Consider the following 21584-nt stretch of genomic DNA (forward strand, 5'->3'; position numbering starts at 1 on the left):
ACCCACGCCACACCCCCTTTTTTAGACCTGGAGTGAGAAAGGAAAAGTCGGAGATTGCAGCTCAAATAACCTCTGCACCGCAATCTGCACCGCAATCTGCGCCAAAAATACTCCTAATATAGGTGGATTTCTGTATAGTAAATGACCCTCCTATATTCATTCCAAGTAGAAATGTAACCCTGAACTGTAAAAATACTGAATCTATATGAAAAAACTGAAAATAGTATTCAAAGAGAAACATATGAAGTATTTATTGAAAACTATCGTTTGAATTAGATTTAAAGAAGATAAAAAGTTTGATTCTATAGTTGAGATGTGAATGTTAGCAAATATGTATACTTTGTCCCTAACAAGTTAAGATTTTTTATTTTTTTACTGTAATGTTTAAGATAGAACCTGCTAATTCCTCCATGGATTCTTCTTAATTACGAGTGGGCCCTTAGTGATCATATGCATAGGATATGCCATAAATGTCTGACAGGCAGGAATATGATTTCAGGAACCCCCAACAATCAGAGTAACAGGTATCCTGTGACACCATTTAGCTGTGGAAGGTGGCAAGAGGCTGGTGCAAAGAGAACGGGAGAGCTTCTCTACAATATATATAAAAAACACAACTATAAACAGCACATGAATGTTTCTGGTTAAACTCCTATTAGTTATGCTTGATGTCATGCAAACATTTCACATAATGCCCAATATAAAAGCAAATTAAAAAAGATAGATACGCTTTTAGTGAACACTAAAAGCATTTTTCTAACATTTCAATTTACAGTGATTAGTTATCATGCCTTACTCAATTCATCAATCTGACAAGATATTTATTGGGTCTATTGTATGAAAACTAATGCAGACACGAAAAGTCAGGGTTTAGTTTTTCAAAGCAGATTTTAAAATAAAAGCTGATTATTTGCTACAGATAACTATTTCAGTTTCTGTCTGCCATGGTTTTTATACATGAGATCTGTAAACATCCTAAAGTCTTTGGGGGTCATTTATTAAGACCGGTGTTTTAGAAGCCGGTCTTAATAACTCCTGTATCTGGCAGTGGATCAGCCAAAGTTATGAAGAGGCACTGGCCTCTATATAACTTTTGCACATCCAGCACCAGTCTAAATGTAAGACAGCTTCCTTACTGACTTACATTTAAACCATTTTGTACGCCTATAACAGGCGTAGAAAATGATGAATGAGATAGGCCTGCAAGTCGGTCCCCTTCCCCGCCCATGCCACGCCCACTTTTTTAGACCTGGCGTGAGCGGGCAAAAGTCACAAGTAACCATTGCACTGCAATCTGCACCAGAAATAAACCTAAGATAGGCATATTTCTGGATAATAAATGGCCCCCTTTATCTTTTTGGCCTACTTGTAAGCCTTCTACGTGTATGATATTCTGTGTAGAAAACGAAAAAATGTACTGTATGTACAGTATAAGCAGGGGCTAGCTGGCAAATTTTAGCCTGTGGGGAAAGCACACAGCACTGTCCCATGTGTAGTGGCCCACCTTAACCTGTTTAACTCCGCCTACCATATGAAGGCAGTATAGGTAAATGGGCTTTAAATCATGAAAAGGCGGCAGCCGGTTGTGTTTTCATGTTGACATCGTACACACACGTGCAATCCCAGAAACAGTACATGATTGAGTCTGTAGCAACATCATTAGAGGGACCAGATTTACCAACTTCTGGGCTGAAGAGACTCCTTAGACTATAATGGGGTCTTCTCAGGATGCTGCTTCTTTACTGGACAAAAAAGTCTGGCATGCAGGACTTTTCTGTCCGGTCTTTTTAACAGAATCTGTGACAGTGATCCCGAACGCAGATGTGAATGGATAGTATTAGATCGAATTATAGTATCAGCTGCATGTTTACCACACAAATACAGAGCAAGAACCAAGATCGATACATACATACAGCACCAGACCCAAGCCTATAAGTCAAACACAGCACCAGAACCAAGTTCACTACATAAATACAGCACCAGAACCTAACTCATAAGTCAAATACAGCATCAGAACCAAGTTCACTACATTCATACTGCACCAGACCCAAGCCTATAAGTCAAAAACACAGAACCAGAACCATGTTCACTGTATGAATACAGCACCAGAACCAAGTCTATAAGTCAAACACAACACCAGAACTGAGCCTATAAGTCAAACACAGCACCAGAACCAAGCTCACTGCATTAATACAGCACCAGAACCAAGCCTATAAATCACATACAGCACCAGAACCAAGTTCATTATATAAATACAGCACCAAAACCAAACCCAAAACCCATAAGTGAAATAAGGCACCAGAACCAAGTTCACTGCATTAATACAGCACCAGAACCAAGTTCACTGCATTATTACAGCACCAGAACCAAGCCTAAAAGTCAAACACAGCACCAGAACAATGTTTACTACATAAATATAGAACCAGAACCAAACCCATGTCAAATACAACAGCAGAACCAAGCCTATAAGTCAAATACAGCAACATAATCAACAACATAAATATAGCACCAGAACCAAACCCATAAGTCAAATACAGCACCAAAAGTGTGTGCAGTACATGTATACATCACTAGATTTTAAAAATTCAGTACAGATATCATTTGAGTAGTCAGTTCAGCCCCCTCCATATAAACTTCTACTGTGTGAAACTACAGTTTCCAGTATGGCCTGAACAGCAGTAAAGGGATGCTGGGAGTTGTTTAAAAAAAAAACAGCATGCTACCAGCCATCATCAGCTGTAGATCATCCTGGTGACTACAGCAATAATCACACACAGTAGCAGAATAATCATTTCCATTTGGTGACGTACAGGCGACGTCTCCTCCTGAGTTCTCCATCTGGTTCAGACCACCAAGATGACATCTCCCGGCCACAATTCAGCTCTGCAGATTTTGTCGAGGAGATGTCTTCAGCTTCTCTCTTTACCAACACATTGGCACCCTGCATACTAACACAAAATCCTCTTAGTGCCACATGCTGTGCCCTGAATATAACAGCAGCATTAGTACCATACACAGGGCCCCCAATGGTAGTGTCACAAACACTCTGTGCTCTCTGTATATAGTTCCACATACTCTGTGCCCTCTGTATATAGTGCCATATGCCCAGTGCCCTCTGTATAGAGTGCCATATGCCCTGTGCCCTCTGTATATAGTGCCATATGATATGTCCTCTGTAGCAGTGCCACATGTTCTGTGCCTTCTGTATGTAGTGCCACATGCTCTGTGCCCTCTGTATATAGTGCCACATACTCGGTGCCCTTTGCATATAGTGCCATATGCCCTGTGCCCTCTGTATATAGTGGCACATGCTTTGTGCCCTCTGCAGTGTTGTGCATTAATATTTGAAAGTGAATTTTTTTCACGAATATCGGCACTTCGAGAATTTGCGAATATTTAGAATATAGTGCTATATATTCGTAATGACGAATCATAGTTTTTTTTTTTTTTTTTTTTAACACAGTACAATTCAGGTGATCATCCCTCCCTTGAGAAGGCTTTGTCACAATAGGCAACATCCTTAGTAACCAATAGAAAAGTTGCCTACCCCACGCCGATATTTTGTGCATTACGTGAATAATACATTGCCGATTTTCGCAATCAAGAATATAATCTCGCATTCTCGAATTCTCGAATTCAAAATATTCGCTAAATATCGCAAATTCGAATATTGCCCCTGCCGCTCATTACTATTCTGTATACAGATGAACTCGAGAAATGAGAATATTGTGCAAAAATTCATTTATTTCAGTAATGCAACTTAAAAGGAGTTGCATTAATGCAATTTAACATTATAATATTGTGAAAAGGTTCAATATTCTAGACTCAAAGTGTCACACTCTAGTCAGCTAATTAATCCATACCCCCTGAGCAAAGGGTATCTGAGATTGTGACTTTGGGGTTTTCATAAACTGTAAGCCATAATCATCCAAATTATAGCAAATAAAGGCTTGAAATATCTCGCTTTGCATGTAATGAGTCTCATATATTAGTTTCACCTTTTAAGTTGCAATACTGAAATAAATGAACTTTGCACAATATTCAAATTTTTCGAGTTTCACCTATATATTGCCACAGCCACATGCCCTGTGCCCTCTTATATTTGCCCCCTCTATGTATAGTGTCTCTTCTATGTGCTCCATTATGTATAGTGCCTCTTCTACAGTATGTACTGCTTTATGTATAGTGCCTCTTTTATGTACTGCTTTATGTATAGTGCTTTTTATATGTTCCCCTTTTATGTATAGTGCCTCTTATATGTGCTCCCTGAATACAGTGTACACACACTGTATTATAATAATTGGTAGAAGCTAGAATGCAGTGGGTTACAGTAGGTGTGACCTCACCGGTTACATGTTTCTATGATCAAGTGGTAAGAGGTATAATAAATGCAGTGGGTGTATATAGTATATATAGCAGTGTACTGATATGTGCAGTAGTGATGGACGAACATCGGCAGGGATGATACGTGAATGCACGTTCGTGATCAAATATTCGTGAACAGCGCGTTCACGGCGGAGCCCATTGACTTTAATGGCAGGCGAACCTAAAAAGCATTCAGGTCATATTTGCAGCCACCAAATACTTACTAGAAGTGCACAAATAGTCCCACAACATGGACAGTGACATGCCAGAGGGGGATCAATGGCAAAAATTCCCACAAAAAATATATTTTAATCAGGGGCCATTTTTTTGTGTCTTAACCTCTCAGTGACCACTAGCACGCCTTTTTACTGACGTAAACAAAGGGGGTTTTTAGCAAAACAGCTTGCTTTAATCAATCATTACATGTACTTAAAATGGTGAATTACAAACTATAACTTAACTGCAAAAAATAAGACGTCATACAAGTACATTGATGAAAAAACAAAAAAGTTATAAAAGTTGGAATGCAATTTTTAAAAAGTGTGCGTGGTCACTAATGGGTTAAAGGGAAACTCTCAAAAGTAAGCCCTGCTGGAGCCTAGAAAAAGTTTATTTTAGGCCACGGGAGTACATGCCCCAAAAAATAGGCATTCACCTGACAGAAAAGAACAAGTGATTATGTTGCTGGAGGTACATTAGGCGGTCACTGGATAAATATTTTACTGTAGGCCAGTGGAGTGCAGGCCCAAAAAAATTGGCATTCACCTGACAGAAAAGAACAAGTGATTATGTGGCTAAAGATTTATTAGACAGTCACTGGATAACGATTTTACTGTAGGCCAGTAAAGGCCCCAAAAATTTGTCATTCATTTGACAGATAAGAACAAGTGATTTTGTGGCTGGAGGTATATAATAATTTTACTGTAGGCCAGAGGAGTGCAGGCCCCAAAAATTAGGCATTAACCTGACAGTAAATAACAAGTAATTATGTGACTGGAGGTACATTAGGCTGTCACTGGATAACAAATTTACTGTAGGCCAGTACAGAACCCAAAAATTAGGCATTCACCTGACAGAAAAGAACAAGTGATTATGTGGCTGGAGGAACATTAGGAGGTCCCTGAATAACAATTTTCCTGTAGGCCAGTACAGGCCCCAAAAATTCATCATTCATTTGAAAGAAAAGAACAAGTGATTATGTGGCTGGAGATACATTAGGCGGTCACTAAATAACAATTTTACTGGAGGCCAGTGGAGTACAGGCCCCAAAAGTTAGGCATTCACCTGACAGAAAAGAACAAGTGATTATGTAGCTGGAGGTATATTAGACGGTTACTGGATAACTATTTTACTGTAGGCCAGTACAGGCCCCAAAAATTAGGCATTCACCTGACAGAAAAGAACAAGTGATTATGTGGCTGGAAGTACATTAGACGGTCACTGGATAGCAATTTTACTGTAGGCCAGTACAGGCCCCAAAAATTATGCATTCACCTGACAGAAAAGAACAAGTGATTATGTGGCTGGAGGTATATTAGGTGGTCACTGGATAACAATTTTACTGTAGGCCAGTACAGGCCGCAAAAATTAGGCATTCACCTGACAAAATAGAACGAGTGAGTGAGTTACAGTCAGTGGACTGAAGGAAAAGAAAAGTATCAGCGTTGCTGCAAGCCCATCAGTGGAGGGGCGCAGTCTGGGGAAGTAGGCCTCCAGTCAGGTTGCATATTACAGTGCGTCAGTGTGTGACGGAGTGAACGTGTGTGCAGCAACGCCGATACCTTTCTTTTCCTTAGGTCCACTGACTAAGGTAGGCTGTAACACTTTATTTGTTACCTCATATGTGTCTTTTGTTTATTCCCTATAATTTCCCCTCAGACTATATTCATGTATTCCCTCTATTTGTCACCTATTTATCAAATCCATCCCTATGGTATATCTCCCCTGATGATTGACCACATGAAACGTGACATGTCTGGAATTACCTTATAGGGTTGACTAGGGACTCTGTCCGGGTCAGGGACAGGGATCCAGATGGGGTCGCCCCTTTTGGAGCGGGTGCTCTGTGTAGACAGGTAGTCCCCCTCCACTTTTAATAGGGTCATCTAGGGACAACTGTTCCTGCAGTGTCTACACAGGTATTTATAAAGACGACCAAGCGGGATGGCGACCTGTCGACCACAAGAAATACTGGAACGCTAAACTGTTCAACTAGGTGGCCGACGGTCCTTTTTACAAGTTTGTCTCACACTACCATCAGTAAGAACGTTCAATTTTACGTTTTGGGAATACTACCACAGTCCCACAGCGTTTAAGCATTCTACATGGTGCGCTTTTGTTTTTTTATTCATTAAGGTGCTTTTCACCAGTAGTCTTAAAATATAATATTAAAGGTTATGTTTTAACTCCCTCTTTTTGCAACTGTTATGGGGGTTTTTTGATATAGAACAGTACAGGCCCCAAAAATTAGGCATTCACCGGACAGAAAAGAACAAGTGATTACATGGCTGGAGGTACATTAGGCGGTCACTGGAAAACAATTTTACTGTAGTCCACTGGAGTAGATGCCCTAAAAATTAGACATTCACCTGACAGAAAAGGCACTTTATGCCGCTGTATATACATAAGACAAAGACCATTCTTTGTTCTGGGTCGTGGCAGATTTGTGTGGGCTGGCATGAGGAAATTCAATTACATATGGTCGTTACAGGTGCCTCATTCATTTTTAGAAATGTGAGGTATTCCATACTTTCGTGAGCTAGGCGAGTGCGCTTATTGGTCACGATCCCCCCTGTTGCTCTCGGACAGGACACTCGACGAGGGGCAAGCCAAGAGTTCCATGGCAAATTGTGCCAGCTATGACCACTGGTCAAGCCTGCACACCCAGTAGTCAAGGGGTTCTTCGCTTCTCAGAGCATCCACATCGGCCGTTAACCCGATGTAGTCGGACACCTGTCGGTCTAGGCATTCCCTGAGGCTGGATCTCATATACAAAGTAACCAACACATCTTCAAACTGCCCTTATCTTGCAGGCGCGGTAGGATTAGTACCCGCACCTGTTTCGCTGTGGGTGGAATTTCCTCTGGCAGCACCCCCCACAGCAGAATGCAGCATCTCTCGCAGCAAGGCCTGGAAATGATGCATTCTGACAGCCCTCTGTGATGCTGGTAAAATGTCCGCCATTTTGTGTTTGTACCGTGGGTCTAAGTACGTTGCCACCCAGTAAAGGTCCTTGACATTTATGCTTTTTTTACGGGGATCCCTCTTTAAACACTGGAGCATGAAGGCCCCCCTTTTTCACAACATTGGAAGCGGTGGAGCACCCTTGATCCTGCTTATCGCCCAGGAGAATGTCATCCTCGGTCTCCCCCCCCAGCCATGGACAACACCAGGGATCCCCGAAAAGTTTAAAGTCCTCCTCTAAGCCTGCTTTTCTTGCTCCTACTCCTCCTCCTCCCCCAGCCAATATCCTCCTCTGACTCCTCTTCAGACTCCTGCTGACTTGACTCAGCCCCCCCTTTGGAATTCATTTAGCATTGCGAATTCCTCATCTTCCAGCTCCTGCGCCTCGATGGCTTGATCAATGACACGATGCAATGCACTCTTCTGGGAGAAATATTTCCTTCCAGGGACCTTCCATTGTGGTGTGCCAATGGCCACAAATTTTCTAAAGGCCTCCGAGTCCATCAATTTGTATGGCAGTAGTTGGCGGGCTAGCAGTTCCGACAAGCCAGCGGTCAGCCGTTGGGCAAGAGGATTATCCGGCGTCATCATTTTTTTATGCTCGAACATTTGGGCCACGGAAGCCTGCCTTGTGCCAGATGAACGCGATGACGGCACAGTGGAAGGTGGAGTAGAGGACAAATGGGAGGAGAGAGGAGAAGGAGAAGAGGCAGGACGTAGAGTGCCGGGAGTGTGGCTTTGTTGGTTCTGACGGCGTTGCTCCCACTGGGCTCGGTGATGGGAGGCCAGGTGCCTTCTTAAGGCGGGCATCCCTAGGTGAGTGTTGGGCTTACCGCGACTTATTCGTTGACAGCACAGGCTGCAGATGGCAGCACTATTGTCAGCAGCAGACACGTTAAAAAAAGCCCACACTGCCAATAATGGCTGCATATCGGTAATGTCTGGGAATGGATAGGAAAATAATTCCGCTGACTTGAGTGGAGGGGCTATGTTAGTGGTGGTGGTGGTGCCTTTGGGGGTGCGCACAGCAGAGAATGAGGAGGTTACAGACACAGAGGATGAGGAGGGTGCAGAAGCGGAAGGCTGCGTGAGCTACTCAACCAACTCTGGTGCGTCGTTTGATGTAATCGCACGCACCTTCTCCAAGTTCCCACTTAGGCTCCGACCTGGTGCACCTGCCCGACCCCTACCACCCCTGCAGAACGGACTGCCTCATCCTCTGCCTGTCATTTTCAAAATGACCCTGTCCCTAGAGAAGAGCAGTATTTGAGAAAGCAGGTGTATCGTAGGCCTCGATCAGTATTTGGTGGAAGCTGGTATATCAATCCCCTTAATCAGTATTTTGTGGAAGCAGGTGTATCGCAGTCCTCAATCAATATTTGGTGGAGGGAGGTATATCAATCCCCTTAATCAGTATTTTGTGGAAGCAGGTGTATCGCAGGCCTCAATTAATATTTGGTGGAAGCAGGTATATCACTCCCCTTAATCAGTATTTTGCAGAAGCAGGTATATAGAACCCCTTAATCAATATTTGATGGAAGCTGGTATATCGCAACGCTCAATCAGAATTTTGTGGAAGCAGGTATATCGCACCCCTCAATCTGTATTTTGTGGAATCAGGTATATAGACACCCTTAATCAATATTTGGTGGAAGCAGGTATATCACACCCCTCAATCAGTATTTTGTGGAAGCAGGTATATCACACCCCTAAATCAGTATTTTGTGGGAGCATGTATATAAAACCCCTTAATCAATATTTGGTGGAAGCAGGTATATCGCACCCCTCAATTTGTATTTTGTGGAAGCAGGTATATCAAACCCCTTAATCAGTATTTTGTGAAAGCAGGTGTATCACAGGCCTCAATCAATATTTGGTGGAAGCAGGTATATCAATCCCCTTAATCAGTATTTTGTGGAAGCAGGTGTATTGCAGGCCTCAATCAATATTTGGTGGAAGCAGGTATATCAATCCCCTTAATCAGTATTTTGGGGAAGCAGGTGTATTGCAGGCCTCAATCAATATTTGGTGGAAGCAGATATATCAATCCCGTTAATCAGTATTTTGTGGAAGCTGGTGTATCGCAGGCCTCAATCAGTATTTGGTGGAAGCAGGTATAGCACAATGCAAAAGAATATGGCGCCAGCGGACATCGCCATATGTTCGCATGTTCGGCGAACCGCGAACAAACAAAGTTCACCGCGAAACAACCGCCGGGCAAACCGCAAGGCCATCTCTATACATCATACCTCACATATTAGTACACTTCTGTATATACTATATCTGTACACAATGCATCTATTATACCTCATACCTCTCATATCAGTACACTGCTGTATATACTATATATCTGTACACATTTCATCTATTATACCTCATACCTCAGTACACTGCTGTGTATACCATATATCTGTACCCACTTCATCTGATATACTTTTATAATACATGCAGTATATACAGATGTACAGATATACAGATATATAATATATACAGCAGTGTACTGATATATGAGGTATGAGGTATAAGTGACATCTCGTACCTCACATATCAGTACACTGCTGTATATACTATATATCTGTACCCACTGCATCTGTTATACCTTGTACCTGACACATCAATGATCTATGTGTATACTATGTGTCAGGTGTGAGATATAAAAGATGCAGTGGATATAGATATGTGTGGACAGTCATATTATGGTCACTGTATGAGGGAGGTGACGTATTGGGGGTTGTAGTTAAGGTTATGGTTTTAGGGTTAAGATTTGTCTTAGCATTAGGGCCAGTATTAGAGTTAGACGTAGTATTAGCATAAGGCTACATTCAGACAACCGTATGTGTTTTGTGGCCCGCAAATTGTGGATCCGCAAAACACGGATACCGGCTGTGTGCATTCCTCATTTTGTGGAACACACACGGACAGCCCCATATAGAAATACGGGTCTGCACTTGTTCTGCAAAATTGCGGAATGGATGTGGACCCAGAAATATGGTAATCTGAATGCACCCTTAGGGCCAGTATTAGGATTAGGGTCAGTATAAGAGTTAGGGGCCTGAATTGGGGTTAGGGTCAGCATTAGTGTACATTTACACGACCATAATTCCATTCACTTCATTGAGGCCGCAAAAGATATGGACAGCACTTAGTGCACTATCTGCATCGGTAGTTCTGTTCCGCAGCCCAGCAAAAAAGATAGTGCATGTCCTATTCTTGTCCGCAATTGCAGACAAGAATAGGTATTTCTACATAGGGCTGGCAGTGTGTTCCACAAAATGCAGAACGCACACGGCCAGTATCCGTGTTTTGTGGATCTGAAATTTGCGGACCACAACAGATACGGTCGTGTGAATGTAGCCTTGGGGTTAGGTGTCTAGGGTTAGGGGTCAGTATGGCGTAGAATTAGCATTGGGGGCCAGTATTAGAGTTAGGGACCAGTATTAGGGTTAGGAGTCAGTATTAGAGTTAGGGGTCAGTAGTGTTATAAGTCGGTATTAGTGGTCAGTATTAGGGGTCAGTATTAGAATTTGGGGTCAGGGGCCAGTATTAGGGGTCAGGGGCCAGTATTACCATTAGGGCAGATTATACTCACCTGTCCCAGCGGCAGCGTTGTCCCATGATGCAGATTCGACCTCTTCTGGCAGGTCTGCTCCTGAGGAACGTCGCAGATGGTGTGATGATGTCATTGCGCCGCCTACGTCACATCAATGCGTCGTGGGAAAAGCTGGGCAGGGAACCAGTGGTTCCCTTGTCCTGCCTGCATTACTGTAGGCTCAATTGTATCTGTGTCTAGTTGACACAGATACAATTGAGTTCAGGGGCCACAGTGTCCCAGGACATCTACCAACCCTGGGGGCATGTGCCCCTCTGCCCCCCTGCCCAGCCAGCCTCTGTGTATAAGATATACCATGCATTATAGTAGGAAGAGTCAGAAGGAGTTTTTAGAGACATACATGACATAACATCCCAACAAGCCACTCCATTTTAAGTGGCTCCTCTTCTTGGAAGATATAGAAAGTGCCCTCTCCTGCAAGTACATCACTGATGGAGAATGGCATCATAGACCAGGGCTCAGCAACTTCTGGAGCATCAGCTGTTGCATCAATTCTATGCAGTTGTAGTTGAAGAAAAGTCTGCGCTCTGCTCGTATCAGGGATCTCACAAGAAGGTATCAGTTATATGAGTTGAATTCTTTATTGGATAAATTACGCGTTTCAGAGCAGGACATGCTCCTTCATCAGATTACATCCAATATATGAAAGTAGCACAACAGGTACTTAAAAGAAAAAAACAGCAGACTAGCGCCAATTTTGTTTTCTTTTAAATACTTGTTGTGCTACTTTAATATATTGGATGGAATCTGATGAAGGAACATGTCCTGCTCTGAAACGCGTAATTTATCCAATGAAGAATTCCACTTATTCAACTGCTACCCTCTTGTGACATCCCTGATATGAGCAGCATGCAGACTTTTCTTCAACTATGACTATATTCACATGGTCCAGCCCACTACTGGATTCAACAGTCATGCAGCAAGCCTATGGGAAACCTTTTCACTCCTGCCTTTGCAAGTGTTGTGCCATTCTGCACAACCACACAAGGTCATTGATTTTGACTTACCATCCTTTTATTACTGTATGGTCTTTCATATGAGCGCGTTTCCCTGCTTTTCTTGCACTTCTATGGGAGTTCTCAGCCGAGCAAGTGTCCATCCTAGGATTTATAGTTTCACAACAGCTGGAGTGCCAGACATGCTAACCCCTATCCTGCTATAAGTGGTCCCTTGCACAGATCTACCACATGTTTTTTTCAAATGTCTCTGCTCACACATGCTGCATTTGTTGCTACTGTAGATAGTCTTAAAAGTGCTTTTTGACAGTCTCAAGGTATAGTCAATTAATATTCAATAGCGTCTTTTGGTGAGGAACCATAAATTATGTTTATCAATCAATTTTTCTTCTTCACTGCTTCCTATCACAGCTGCCTTGCTGACATGAGTCTAAAATTGACTTTGACGGGTTAATTTTCACATTTCCCTAGCAAGAAACTCAATTTTATTCAGAACTACTGTATACTTTTATACAAGAAAAACCTAGGGAAATTATTTTACATTACAAATATGTAAAATACAACAAATGGGTTTAAAAAAAATTCTGTTTTTTCCTTCACTTTCCCTTAAAATACTGTGCAATATAAAACATTTTAAACTGTCACTTGACACCCAGGGATTTAGAAAATGTATTGAATTGTTGAATTATTTAATTTACATCATCCTTGAAACTCTACTTTTGGCCAAATATACTGAAGTAAGTAAAGTAATGTTTATTATCCGCCCATTTGGTTCATGGAGATAGCTGTTAACAGAATGTTTTGCAATAAAAGTGAATTGCATCAGATACTGTAGCTTGTAGATGGATCCAACCCCACTGGTGGAATGATCACTGGTTGATTGTTCAGCTCTCTATCCCTATGGTCAAATAAAGATGGTGCTTGGTACGGAATGCCTGGCTTTTTGTGCCTCCCCTGCTGAAGTGCAGTGCATTGTTCCCTATTCACAGTAGTAGCGGGCATGACAGAGAAGGCTCATGCTGACATAAAACCTCACAATATAAGAAAAGGCAAATAAAAATTCTGAAGAAAAATGAAGAAAAATCATGATATATTCATTACCAAATGAGGAAGAACAGTACTTCAAGGATCAGTTCACTAACATGCAGAAATTATCTTGATACTATATCTTGAGTATACACAACCCAACTTAAAATGTACCACTATACAGTATATACATCACATGCTGGAAACTAGTTCTGAAGATGTTGACACATGAGACTTAACATATAAAATTGATACAATTCATTCTTTTTATCTATGAGTGGGTAATTTTGCTAATGAAAAATTATCATTTTGACTTCAATTTTTTGGTCTTTCACCTGATTCACAAAGCAATTATTCTTACACTTGGTCAGTCCAGTGCCAGTACAAATTTGAATAGAACTAAGTCATTTGAGGGTCTGGTTTTAAGACATATTCTACTTTATAACTACAATATTTTCATTGGTGTTTCTTGCAAAAAGAACAAAGTTCGCTCCAGGGTCATCAAAATCTCCAGAAGTCTACCATTTTCTAGCCAGAACTCTATATTAGGGCACTCTATGTGAGGCATTCTTTTTTGTGGCACTCTCTTTTAGGCACTGTTAGTGAGGCTACTATCTGGCAGGCAATTTTTATGGGAGCAGTTCCTGTCAGACCATGGGTACTCTAAGACATTTACTACTTATGAGGACATTTCTAAAAGTCATTTCATATGGAGGACACCCTCTGGCTGGCATTGTTTATGGTACCAATAACTGGCAGGCACAGTTTATAAGGTGAGATACAAGCATTTTTTTAGCATGTTTTATAGTGGGCTGCGTGGGTGCGATTTATACAGCATCGCTGAGTTTGTAATTGATGATATTTTAATGGGATACGGTAACATTTAATACATTTAAGTGTGCATGCTCAACATGAGTGTGGAGCTTTGAGTTTTGTACAAATACATTTAGGAAGAGAATTTAATTTACACTGGTTAAAGGACATTGTGTTATTCGCTTTGAGTTAATAACCTATACAATCTTAGCTCAGGTTTTTACATTATAGACTTGGTCCACTAGCTAAAAACACTTATTATACCTATCACCGTACTTAATAAAAGGCTAATTCACATAAAAAGCATTTTACAGGGAATTAACACAGCTTTTATAATGCATTCTAGTAAGTGTGTGTAGGTCCTTAAAAATGAACACAAAGAACAGGATTTTTAAATACATCTGGAAAATATTTCTGAAAATAAGTGTAGAGATTACAATGTTTAAAAATTTGAAAACAAAGTAATCCAATGCTATTAGATATATAACTGGACAGTTTACTGGAGGATAAATTCCACCAAGGTGTCCTCCTGATATCACAAAAAATATAAGGGGCAATTCATTACGCCAGTTACATAGTAACTAGAAAAGAGCGAATCAAAGTTGACAAAGTGGAATTCCATCAGAATTTCAGGAAAAATTCAATTTGCACCGAATCCAAATTTCCTCACGCTTCATGGTAATGAATTGCATTTTTTTCCTAAAATGGCTGCTGCACGTGTGAGGACATGGAGCAAGGAACTCTGGGAACGCGGGATCACCCATAATGCCATGCATGCAGCCTATCAGCAGCCAGCCCTGTGATGTCACAGCCCTATAAATAGCCTCAGCCATCTTGGATTCTGCCATTTTCCAGTGTACTTAGTGCAGAGAGAGATGTCAGCAAGTGCTAGGGACAGTGCTAGGAAAGACTTCATTGTGCTAAAAAACGATTTACAAGTTCATGGGAAGATTATTCAAGGTGTAGGGAAAGGATAAGGAGGAATCATTCCACAGCATTTATGTAGAACAGGGTTAAGTAGGGGAGATTACAGCCTGGGTAATTATTACACCTTGCTGCACTGACTGGGGATCCAAATTGCCATTATACAGCTCTGTAATTTCAGCAAACCATTCCTGTTATTGGAGTGCAAGTGCTGTTTGAAACAGCCATTAACAGGGTTTATTACAAGGAAATATTTCTATGTCTTATTTGCCCTTGTGCGGTGCAGTTATATGTTCTAAAGCATTTTTTGGCTTGTATTACTGGGAAAAAAGGGCTTATTAGCCGTTGTGTGGTGAAGTGAGAAAATTACAGTCCTTTTTGGCGTGTATTAATGGCACAAAAAATGTTTTATTTGCCGTTCAGTGGTGCAGTTATATGTTCTTAAGCACTTTTTGTCGTGTATTAGTGGCAAAAGAAAAATATATTTGCCGTTCAGTGGTGGAGTTTAATGTTCTAAAGCCTTTTGTGGAGTGTATAAGTGGAAAAAAGAAAAATATATTTGTGGTCGGGGCACTGACGGGAGAACGTAACTCCTACCTGTTGATGTATAACTAAAGCAGTTAGATTTGTTGCCGAAACCACGCCGTTGTATCGATGCCTGAAGGAGGGCATCCCCTTGGTGTGAGACACTGAGGCTGAGGGTGGGTAGGGTGGGAGTGCTGAAACAACGTTCGTTGAGGGAGGGGGCATACTGCCATGATATAGGCAGCGGTGCCCCTCCCACAAATTCAGGCCAAGGAATCGGCCTTAAAACTTGTGGTCGGGGCACTGACGGGAGAACGTAACTCCTACCTGTTGATGTATAACTAAAGCGGTTAGATTTGTGCCGAAACCGCGCCGTTGTAGGGATGCCTGAAGGAGGCCAAAAATAAACAACAAACTTTTTTCAAGATAACTTTATAACTTCTAATTACAACACCAAACTTTGAAAAGCATGAGACATTTCGGAATTCGGGTGAGGTATATATCCGTGAAAACAAGAGGAACGCCAGCGACCTAGTCTCTTGATGATAGGTGCTGGTACTTGATTTTTGGACGCGGCGGATGCCACCCCTAAGCGAAAATAATTCCCGGATACTAAGAACGGGTCTATTCCAAGGTTAGCCAACATTACACAAATGTGGGTTATGAATTTGGGGCAGGTGAGGTGAGTATCGTTGAATGGTAGCAATGGGCTATCGGGCAGTTTGTCATTTAGCATGGTCAATAGCTGTTGGAGAACACGAACGGGGCACCAACGATGTGTGGTAGGAAAATATGCTACCTGAGACATCTTAGTGGTAGTTAGCCAGAGTATGAAACCGTCTCTGGTAGCGTTGAGCTGTCTGACGGTGACAAACCTATCACAGTCAGGAGGGGAAGTAAACTCTCTCGATCTCAAGAAACCGTAAAAAGCCAAGTACATGGCTGCTTTCACCAAGTACATGGCTGCTTTGCAAAAAGCTCCCCAACCTGTCTGATAGGCCCTAGCAGTATTAGGCGAGAGGGATTTGGCAACGAACGAGCTGTGGCCAGATGAGTGTCTAGATTAGGGTCAGAGAGGCGTACGGAAAGACTGTGGCACCGATGACGTCTGCTTCTGGACAAACCTGCGAGAAAAGGAAAAAGTTGAATCGAGATAAGGCATCGGCAGCTGTATTGTTAGTCCCGGGGATGTGCGAACATATATAGCGGAATTGGTGTTGTAGAGAAAGAAGAACCAGACGTCTTACAAATGACATAACGTGAGGGGATTTGGATGACCCGCTATTCAGAATGTCAATGACTGCGGCATTATCTGAAACAAATGATACTGTTTGACCAAGCCATTCTTGACCCCAAACATGGGCAGCTGCTACTATGGGGTAAAGTTCAAATATTGCCGAAGTCTGAAAGAAACCTGGGATTGAGCTGACTTCACTCGGCTATTTGTCTGCTAGCCAGTGGGTGCCAAAAATAGCTGTAAAGCCTGTATTTGCGGCGGCATCAGAAAAAACTACGGGAGAGTTGTTGGATATTTCGGGAATGAAAAGCGAAATGCCATTCCACTGCCTAAGAAAGTGGTCCCACATGTTTAAATTGGCAGTGATCAGCTCGTCCAGGCATATGAGGCTATCCTGGGAGGGGGCTGTAGGGAGGAGTGTGAGCAAACGAGAAATGAATGCCCTACCTAGCGGTATGATGCGCATGGCAAAGTTTAGCATGCCTAAGAGTGACTGTAGCTCCACTTTTTTGACCACCCTGGGTAACTTGAAATTGTGGATGACTTCCCTGATCCTGTGTAATTTGTCATCCGGTAATCTGGCTAGCATATTGTGGGTGTCCAAAATGACGCCAAGGAAGGTGATGACTGTGGATGGGCCCTCAACCTTCCTGGGAGACACAGGAACGGCGAGTTGACTGAAACAGTTTAGTAGTGAATGAAGGTCTTTTGTGGTGGAGTCAGGGTGTTCGATAATTAGAAAATCATCTAGGTAGTGAATGATATTACTGCAGTGGAATTCATGGACTAGTATCCAGTGGAGAGCTTGAGCTAACTGGTCGGATAACAATGGGCTACTCTTGGAGCCGAAGGTGAGTTTGGATGCAAAATAATAAAGACCCCTCCACTTGATACCATGCCACTGCCACAGAGACGGCTTGATAGGCAGTAATTTGAAGGCATCTGAAATGTCAGCTTTTGACAGGATTGAGCCAGGGCCTAACTGCAATATGATGGCGATGGCTTGGTCTATAGACGAATATCTCATGCTGACTTCTTCTGACGGAATGAGGGAATTGATGCTGGGAATGGAGGACCCATGCGGGGCAGACAGGTCGATAATCAATCTCTCTTTCTTGCTGAATTTACTGGTGACCACGCCTACAGGACTGACCCTCCACCGTTCGAAGGGTGAGGATGAAAAAGGGCCTATCAGGAAACCTTTAACTAACTCTGCTGTGATCAATTTATCGAAGACATTTGGTTTACGGTCAGCGGATTGTAAATTTTGGATTCGTGTGTAGATTCTGGTAGGGCAACCATCCCGGTGTGGAAACCGAACGTGAGACCTGTGACTAGGAATTCCACAAAACCTGGGTCGTGATGGTAGTGCAAGAATCGTTGTAAGCAACCTACATTAATGACACACATGTAACCTTTATCCGCTATTAATGAACAGACTGACTTAGGATGGGCTCTGAAGCATTTAGAACAAATATGCAGCAAACGACACTGACTATAGTTACAGGATGAATAATTGAAATTGTTGCATATCTGTGACCTACCGAGATGTTTGATGGGTCTACCTAACTTATCTACAATGCCAGAGGATTTCTGCGGTTCAAAGGGCCCGGCAACCGGAACTGTGATACTGAACTCCGCACCGGGAGCGGCCCTATGACAGCATAATGTGGAATGATAAATGGATTGGCACAGAGAGCATGATGGGGCCCTCAGCCCGGCGAAATGTCTGCAAAATATCTCGGTGTCAATGATGGCCCAGTTTGTAACGAACTGGAACTGGCTGAGAGCAGCTGCTGCCTTAGCTGAGAACGAACAGTGGTAGCCATAGAAGGAACTACCACCGTACTTGTGTCCCAGTTCGGTTACTCAGAACAAATACAGATCTAGTTCTTCCCTCCGGTCAGGATGCACTGAGCAGATCACGTCTCTGTAAAAAGTGAAGGCAAGAACAAATTCTGGTATGGTAAGTTTGCAATTCAATATATATTAAGAAAAGCTCTACCAGCAAACTACTGGAGCCCAGCCTGTCAGTAACCAACTGAAGAAAGAGCAAATATAGTAATAATATAGGCTGGCTCACAGTATTTTTGCATATAAATTTATTAATACACTTAATAACACAAAAACCAACTTAGTGTCGACATATCAGCATAAATACATTAAATAGGTTTATAAAGTGCGGAGCTCGCGCACAAAACCTAAACAGCTGGAGTACTCCAAAATAGATGAGACCTTATGGCTAAAGTGTGACTGCAAGAATCATTCAGTTATACCACTCTAATGTCCGTAAATTGTATGCCGATTTACCAGTTTGTTGGAACCGGAGAGGTTCAGAAGGTGTCCTTATTGCAATCTCCTGCAAGGGAAACTCTGTGCTCAGGTGCTGTTTAGCAATAGTAATTGCACTGCTTCCGATCAATGACGCTCCGACCTGTTCTCACAGCGTCCCACGTGACCAGCTAGATGGTAATTTGCTGGTTAATGACGTAGGCGCTTGGAGCCGTCGGGTTAGCGGAGGCTGATACGGCTGAGTTCGTGATTGTTTGAGCCCGTCGGATTAGCGGAAGTTAGTACAGCAGAGTTTACTTAGTACTGTTCGGCAAAGTTGAATATATCCACATAAGTTTAGACCACCTTATCAGTAATTGGCAGATAGGATCTTTAGAAGTGGTATAGAATATCTTCCGATAGTTGAAAAAGTTATTTTCTAGCGCATTTATGAAAAAACGCACCAATAGCCAGGTCTTAGTCCACACTAGACGCGTTTCGGAACTATGTTCCTTCCTCAGTAGATGTGAAATACTGAATGAAGACATGTTGGTTGTGTCCTTATATACCATTGTAGGTTTAGTATAACAGGTGCTGTGGATTTCAAATCACATTATCCCAGATTGGTTTTTCACCTGTGGGATCCTAATCCACTCTCAACCACTATACTATTTAAAATATCAACTTTTTGACCATAATATACCTTAAATTAAAACCAACACTATGATATGTCATAGGTGCATTTAAAATTGTATATAAATATAACATAAATACATTATATATAGAAAAAAAAAAAAAAAAAAAGATTATATATATAAAATACAAAAATACATATGCAAAATACAAATTACAAATATATGAACTATTGGGACTTCTGGCTTTTGAGGAAGTAGAGAGGAGAGGGGGAGGATGCAGATGGAGTCGGTGCGCTGCTAAACAGCCCGGCAAACGACTCCATATGTATACCAACCCATCTCCCCTATAGGAAACCAAAGATTTCCATCTCCGAGTTTAGACCCAAGGGCATCAGGGATCCAAACTCGAAGATCTTCTTGGACTCCTGTCTGGACATCTTGGCCACAAAATCTCCTCCACTCCAGTCTTGTTTTACTGATTGTATTGCTACAAATTTCATTTTACTGGGATCGCCTTCATGATGTAGTTTGAAGTGCTTGGACAGAGGATGCATTTCTGACTTTTTTTTTAATATTGTTAGTGTGCTCAGCATCTCTAGTTTTAAATATTTAATGAGCTAGCGATGAGCGGACGATATAGTTCAGCTTTTCTAGCATTAGCGGGAAACGAGATACCCCTTTTTGATAGTTCCGACATTAACTTGGGGATGGTCCAGCTGCACAGAGATGGAATACTGCCCCCCTTCTGACATCCTGGCGGCGTTCTCGTTGACCGAAGCCTCCACTATGTCTGATGCGTGTGACATTTTCCTGTGGGTACACTATGCTACAATGAATCCCGGTAACCAACCCGTCACCAGAACCGCGTGTCAAACGACTTTCGTGCAAGACGTGAGAAGGCCCGGAACCATGCAAACTGTGTTGGATATATATGAGGGATGAGTGACACGGTGAGCCTGTGAAGCAACCTGAACCGATAGCTGAATCCTGACTTACCCACAGTGAGGGGTATGCTAGGCGGTTATACGGAGCTAACATTAACACCTGATAAGAACGTTAGGTTAGAAATAGCAAGTAAAGACTGACATCTACCCTACTGTACCCTGCTAGATGTAGGAAGGAACGTAGAATCACGTAGAACCACAACACGGATCCTGAAACACAAGGAGACGTAAGAACTTAGCATACGTGGTATGGCCAACGCGTGTTGGCACATGGATGAAATAACGAGTAGACGAGTATGTGCGAAATGCATATTTTTTATTTTTTTTATTTTGTATATTTATTTATATATATACACTTTTTTAAAATATTTATTTGTATATATATATTTTTTTTTTCTACCTTATTTTCCTATCTCTTTCTCTTTTTTTTTTCAAACACTGCAACAATTACATGTAGTAATTAAAGTGGCCACTAGAGGGAGCAAACATGGGAACTGTGACTCTCCTCCTGCCTGCAGTACCTGACAGACCACTAGAGGGCACCAGAGACACTGCAAGGAGCGTCTGTGGAACCCGAACAGCAGATCAGCGCGAGGCAGAGGTGAGTGAATACGGGAGCGGGCATAACTATGAAGAACTTGTGCTGCGGCTTGCAACCCTACCTCGCTAGCGGGACGGCGGCCCGTGCCATACATTACAGGTGTGAGATGCGTGAGTCGATTCGGGATCGCGCTGACCCCTGCTCCCTACGATTCATGCCGCGTGGGAGCCGAAGCTGCCGGGCAGAACGCTCCGGTGCGGTGTGGCTCCCCCTTACCTAGGGAGCCGGCACCGTCGGCCGTACTTTCGACATCGGAGCTGCGATACGAGGCAGCCACTTACCTGTTCTTGGCGCGAGTTTTTCGCCGTAGTTTGTGAGGCACGAAAATTTCTCAGGCTAGACGCTAAAGCTGTAGCGCTCCCCCACACAGAAACGAGGCCATTGCTGAAATGACGTTCGTTGAAGGAGGGGGCATACTCCCATGATATAGGCAGCGGTGCCCCTCCCACAAATACAGGCCAATGAATCGGCCTTAAAACTTGCCGTTCAGCAGT

General features: G+C 42.4%; 1 protein-coding gene across 1 annotated transcript in view; it reads right to left on the reverse strand.

The window, feature by feature from the left end:
• Window positions 1-21584, reverse strand: part of GPC6 (glypican 6) — a 1575810-nt gene that overhangs the window by 945058 nt on the left and 609168 nt on the right. The window lies entirely within an intron of this gene.

This window comes from Bufo bufo, chromosome 3 (genome assembly GCF_905171765.1).
Source record: "Bufo bufo chromosome 3, aBufBuf1.1, whole genome shotgun sequence".
In the NCBI taxonomy this organism is placed as follows: Eukaryota; Metazoa; Chordata; class Amphibia; order Anura; family Bufonidae; genus Bufo; species Bufo bufo.